Genomic DNA, 5,647 nt, shown 5'->3' on the forward strand with positions numbered 1-5,647 from the left:
GTTCCAAAGGCGTAAGACACCCCCCCACCCCCACCCCCAATGAAATCTCTCTCATCAGCGCCAGCAATTCCATACCTCACTACTTCCACATCAGTTACTTTTCTCAGGCCTGGGACCAAACACCTGGCAAAAAGCAACTTAAGTGTGGAGGGGCTGACTCAGACTCACAGTTCTGGGAAGACAGTCCATTCCGAAGACAAAGGTGTGGCTGTGGCACCAGGGCCCACACCTGCGGCAGTGGTAGCTCTGGGAACCTGAACAGCCAGGTCACGGCTCCTGGAACAGGAAGCAGAAAAAGGGGGCGGATGCATTCATCTGACCTTCTGGTGGTTCCCTGCAACTTTTCTTCAGTCCGAAGTCCCAGCCCATGGAATGGTACCACCAGGATTCATGATGGATCTTCTTTTCTCAAGCACACTTACAAACACACAAAAGATATACTTCACCCATATCCTAGCTGTTTCTAGTTCAATCAGGTTGTCCGAATCAACCATCACCCTTGATAATAGAGAACATACCTTATAAATCTTGCTTTTAATACTTGGGTCTTCTAACCTAAGTGTAACATATGTTCCAGTGGATCTCTAAGATTCCCAAATCATTCCCGTGGCCTAAGAGAAAAAGAACTAGTCACATCAAGAAAGAACAAAGAGTGACTGGGAAAAGCTCGGTGGGCAAGTTCTTCCTGTGCAAGCCTGGGGGCCTGAGTCTGACACCCAAGACACACGTGAAAAGCCACGTACAGTGGCATTCACTGGGGATCCCAGCAGGGGGGAGGTGGAGAGAGAGTGGTCTCTGGGGCTCACTGGCCAGGCCATAGTCAGTCCCCCTCATGCTGTCATGCCAGAGAAAGACCTTGCTCAAAAATGAGGTGGATGTCATTTCTGAGGGAGGACACCTGAGATCCAGCATTGCATGCACCCCTCCCAGAAACATGTTGTCTTAGTTAGGGTTTCTATTGCTGTGAAGAGACACCATGACCACGGTAACGCTTACAAAGGAAAACATTGAATTGGGGCTGCCTTACAGTTCAGAGGTTCAGTCCATCATCATCATGGCTGGAAGCATGGTGGCATGTGGGTAGATCGTGTATAATATTAGAAGGACCAGCCTTAATATACTTCCCAGGGGCTCAGGAGAGAAAACTATGAACGGTGAGGACTATTTTCAGGAAATAGAATCTCAGCACCCCGAGCTCTTAGTCCATTTGCTTTAATTCTCTGAGATGAAAATCCTATCTACACATCTTCAGTTCTGTACTCAAGCCTAGCTCCTTTCTTGCCTGATTTCTCTCTACGTTTATCTGCTGTCTCCTTAAGTTCTATCTTAATTCTCTCATCTTAGTTCTGCCCCATCTAGGTTCTCATCCATCTAGTTCCTTCCCATCTTAGCTCCTCTCCCATCTCCTTCTTCCTCATCTTGTTCTTCCCTATCTGGCTCTTCCTCATCTTCCATCTCCTTCTTCTAGTCCTCTCTTCTAACCCTTCAATCTAGTTCTTCCCCATCTCAGTTTGTTCCTCTCCAGTTCTTACCCATCTAGTTCTTCCATTCTCTTTTCTCTGTCTTGTCCTCAAGTTCTCTAGTCAAAATCCTTGTTCTCCGTCTCAGTCTCCTTATTCTCTCAGTTCTCCCCAAGTCTCTCAGGAATCCAGTTATAAACCCAAGCAATAGCAATCCTCTGGCTGAGCAAGGTCACCAGGCTTGAATTCTATGGGGTCATAAAGGTAGATAAGAATTTCCCTCAGGCAGTGACTGTCAGACTTTTACAACCCAAAATGGGAGAGGTAAAAGAGGAGGTCAACTGAGTGCTAATGACCAGTTAGTATATCAAAAAGGGGATCTATGTGCTCAGTCTACATTCCTAGAAGTGGTTCGGTAAGAAGTTAGGGGTCAGTGCTCTTAACCACTGGGCCATCTCCGTCAGCCGGGCGGTGGTGGCACACGCCTTTAATCCCAGCACTCGGGAGGCAGAGGCAGGAGGATCTTTGTGAGTTCGAGGCCAGCCTGGTCTACAGAGCGAGATCCAGGAAAGGTGCAAAGCTACACAGAGAAACCCTGTCTCAAAAAACCAAAAAGAAGGTTAGGGGTCTATTAGTAAGGTTGTATAAGAAAGGAGGGTCTCACTGTAAATTGCTCAAGAAGTAAAGCTATCTGCCTGACCTAGGAGACAGGTATTGTTTCATTTGGCCTTGGATGCTTGATAGGTATTTTAGATAAGTACACTGTTAGGAGTTCTTGGAAGCACACAAGAAAATCATTTTAGGAACCGGCATATATATATATATATAATGCTAAAATATCACCAAGACTTCTTAAGCCATGGCTTGACTTTGGAGAAGTCCTTGACTTTTCCATGTAGTAGCTTCTGTGACGGTAACTGAATTCCATTTTCCCTTTGGAAAATTACGTTTTCCTGTGGCTTGCAGCAGCTAGACACAGTCCTGGAGAGGAAGCTGAGAGTTCTTCACCCAGATCAGAAGGCAGCAGAAGGACAACCACTGGGACTGGCTTGGGGTTCTGAAACCCTAAAGCCCTTCCCAGCGACACACTCCCTCCAACAAGGCCACACTTCCCAATAGTGCCACTCCCTATGAGCCTATTGGGGCTATTTTCATTCAAAACAACAGAGAGAGAGAGAGAGAGAGAGAGAGAGAGAGAGAGAGAGAGAGAGAGAGAGAGAGAGAGAGAGAGAAATATCAGCTGTAAAGGGACTTAAAAGAAATGCTCTAATGGTTTTGGGAAATGAGGGTGAGTGAATTGTTACATTGTTACCATAAGCATGTAATTGAGTTGGGCAGCAGTTTAAACATACAGATTTTAGAGCCAAATTTTCCAGGTTCGGGTTCAAGTTCTGGCACCTTTTTCCTAGTTACATGCTGTTTAATATCCTTGGGCCAGTTTCTTCAGGTATACATGAGAGCTAATGATTCTAACCGCTTGATTGGGCCATCAAATATGTAAATGAGGATTGCATACGTGTTTGTGACAGTTTTCTCCCAGTGTCACTACATGTACAAACAGCTCCCAGTGAGGTTTGGCCACATCCCAGGACGCCGTCAGGGAAGGGAACAAGAACAGGGTGCAATCAGTGGCTCATACGCAGGTCACAGGGCAGATTCCATGTGTCCACTAGTGAGTATTTCGGTTGCATTTTTCTTTAGGATAGACACCTTCTGAGTCTGTCCAGGAGAGAACGTAGAGAAGAAGGAAAGACAATGATCTACTTTCCCCATATTGGATTCAATCCAAATACAGTCTCCCTGGCCACTTATTTACTTCTTGTCAGGTGGTCCCCATGGGCTGTCCTATTTTCTACTGAGCCAGTGTCTCCTGAGGTTAACTCATCCCTTTACATACGGGCAGATTTCATTTCTACTTTGCTCTAGGCATAGCTTCCTTCCCAATGTCACTAAGGTCTGATGGGCATAAACAGTGAATGTGATATACGACACCTTGAAATTGCTCAGAAAAAATTAGGAACAAATGAATAGCCGAGGTAAGAATGCTGGAATGAGATTAGCCCCATGACTTGCTTTTTTCTGTCTGTTTTTATGTTGAGAGAGGTCATTTATCACTTGAGTGTAAACAGTGCTCTCACAGGGTCCCCTGGCCATTATCTGGAATGTCAGAGGCTTTATCTGACATCATTTATAAGAAATAAAAATCTCCATAGCCAGCTCCAGGCTACAAAACACATCACTGGATCTTCTAATCAATGCTGCTCAGATCCCATAGAGGAAATTAAATGTCATGAAGTATCTTTTATCATAGGAGCTGGAAAAATTGTCCTTCCTATGGTACACAACGGCATAAAGAGAGGAGAGGGAGAAAGAGGGGGCTGAGGTAGACAGAAAAGGCAAAGCACAGGTCCAAGGCTAGGGTTCTGGGGAGACACTGAACAGCTTCTCTGCCTCAGCTGCTGCCATAAATCCAGTCGAACCGAATTAAAAAGCAAAAGGCAGGTTGATTTAGGGATTAGTTAGGGTCTCACAGTTGGAGGTCCATGAAGTCACTCTGCTGGACTGGGTTAGGAGCTTTTTGTGGGAGAGGGGTGGGAGGCGGTGATGTGCTTGATAAGGTGTTGGAATATTACCTGGGTTTGATGGTCTAGTAGGTGTGTCCTGAGTCCGATGGTTACTCTGGAATCCGGAACTAAGTGTCCTCATTACCCAGTGTTTTGCGGGGGCTTTTCTAAGTGCCGGCTTCTGGCGGGAATCTCTTTGTCCTGTCTGTAGGCTTCTGCAAGTGCCGGCTTCTGGCTGGGGTGGGTGGTGGGTGGGAATCTTTTTCCAAACCTCCAGCCGACCAGACATTATTAATATAATGGTTAATTTTATGTGTCATTTGACTAAGCTAAGGGGTGCCCAAATGGCCGGTAAAATCCTCTGGGTGCATCTGTGAGGGTGCTTGGGTGAGAGAACAATAGAGGAGCTCTTCCTCACTGATGGAAGTGTTCGGGTCTGGAACACAAAGGCAGAAGGGTGGAATTCCCACCTCATGCTTCCACCCTAGCCCCCCATCCTCGCAGCTACCTTCTTGAGTTGTGACAGCCATCTTCTCCTGCCACTGGACATAGATTCTCGAGTCGTGGACTCTGAAAACTTATAACAGTAGTCAGCACCCAGCCCCCACACTGGTTCTCAGGCCTTAGGCTTGGGCAGTTGGCTTCTCTAGTTCTTACATCTTTGGACTGAGTTAATGCCACTAGCTCTCAGATTCTCTAGCTGGTGTACTGTGGGACTCTTGGGGATCCAAAATCCATAATTATATGAGCCAACACCCATAATAATCCAATCAGTTTACATATCACTGGTTCTATTTCTTTAGTGAGCCTTGGCTAAATACAATTAGGTGACGTGAGTCTTTAGTAAGGAATGATTTTGAGGGATCAAGTAAAGAGATTGAAATTAATCCTATTCTGTTTTTCTGCCTACCTAGTAGAAAGGAGGTTATGTTTTCTGTAGATGAAGTTTTCTCCAGTCCTGTCTGGACCATGGTCAGGACAAATCTCTCTCACCTGCCAGTCCTTCAGCCACTCAGACCCAACCAAGTAAACACACAGAGACTTATATTGCTTACGAACTGTATGGCTGTGGCAGGCTTCTTGCTATTTAGTTCTTATATCTTAAATTAACCCATTTCTATTAGTCTATAAGTTGCCATGTGGCTTGTACCTTACCCGTACCTTACATCTCGCTTGTCATGGCAGTGGCTGGCAGTGGCTCCCCCACTCAGCCTTCCACTTCCCAGAATTCTTCTCCTCCTTGTCCCGCCTATACTTCTTCCTGGCCAATCACTGTTTTATTTATTAACCAATCAGAGCAACACATTTGACATACAGAACATCCCACAGCATTTTGCCTCTGGGTTTATCATCCTTTTTTACTTTCTTTCTGTATGTCTTACTCTGGGTCTGCTTCTCTATGTCTGTCTGTCTGGCGTCTGCCTGGCTTCTTGCCCCGTGTGTCCCTTGTTCTCTCCTCCTTCTCTTGTTCTTCTTCTCCTTTTTTCTCAAGACTAGATTTTACCTCCTATTTATTCTCTCTGCCTGCTAGCCCCACCTATCCTTTCTCTGCCTAGCTATTGGCTAGTAAGATCTTTATTAGACCAATCAGGTGCCTTAGGCAGGCAAAGTGAAGCATGCAAC

The sequence above is a fragment of the Peromyscus leucopus genome, chromosome 16_21 (genome assembly GCF_004664715.2).
Source record: "Peromyscus leucopus breed LL Stock chromosome 16_21, UCI_PerLeu_2.1, whole genome shotgun sequence".
Taxonomy (NCBI): Eukaryota; Metazoa; Chordata; class Mammalia; order Rodentia; family Cricetidae; genus Peromyscus; species Peromyscus leucopus.